Genomic DNA, 1,082 nt, shown 5'->3' on the forward strand with positions numbered 1-1,082 from the left:
AAAAATGTGATGTAACAACAAGACGGAATGAACAAATGATGTGCACCATTTATCATTCAGCAAACAAACGCGAATATGTTTGGAAACTTTGGTAAAATTTAATCATTTTTCTACGCTAATCACCCTCAATAATTTAAATTGTTACTGATTTCTTGCAAATGAGGCATTGCAAGATCTTAAGTGTGGGAAGGGGTTAAATTATTTCAGATTTTTAATTTTAAATTTAAACACTTGGTTACCATTAAAAATACTAGTAATGCAGTAGTTGTATTAGAATCTAGTGCTCTCTGATAATAAAGAACAACCCTAGTCTTATATACTGACTACCCAATTCTAGTAAAATTTTCAAAATTTTCAATTAAATGAATTCAAAATCATGTTTATACATATTTATGAACGATAAAACTAGGTGTTAACACCAAAATTATTGTTACCTCGGAAAGGACATAAATTGAGAAACAACCCAAAATGTTAGAATTCGTTTAAAATGGAATACAGGACAATAAAAAGGCAAAGAAAGGAAAATAAAAGCCAAGTGTGGGAAAAATTTACCAAGTTATTTTGAACATATATCACATATTTTTGTACAAATAAATGAGGATACTTTTGTTTTGGACAAAATTAACCGTTTTACCCAATTTCTTATAATATATTTGAAAGAAAGATGGATCTATACGATGAATCAATTTCATCATTAAAAGGAAGTAAAGTCTTCCGAAAAAGACACGCGCTTCTTGATTTAGGTCAGGAAGTTGTCGTCCAGACCAGCTGTAGGTTGACGAAAAATATAGAAAAGTCATCTCTAAAATCAGCAGGAAATCCACGGACCTCAGCATCAAACAGGGTCGCCAAGTGGTCAGACTTATCATAACCATGAGAGGATCTATCTCGTAAAATGGGGAGGGCGCCGTGCAAATTAGCTTGATAAGACTAATGAATCAGATCCCCAGAAAGGATAATCTCCTTAAAAGATCAAAAATTAGCTTTTAAGCCTGATATTACTCAATCCTAGAGATTGACTTTAAAGATTGAGAATTACAAACTCATGGAATTCGATGATATCTAAACTCGAGCTTGAACGA

Source organism: Rutidosis leptorrhynchoides, chromosome 2 (assembly GCF_046630445.1).
Source record: "Rutidosis leptorrhynchoides isolate AG116_Rl617_1_P2 chromosome 2, CSIRO_AGI_Rlap_v1, whole genome shotgun sequence".
Classification (NCBI taxonomy): Eukaryota; Viridiplantae; Streptophyta; class Magnoliopsida; order Asterales; family Asteraceae; genus Rutidosis; species Rutidosis leptorrhynchoides.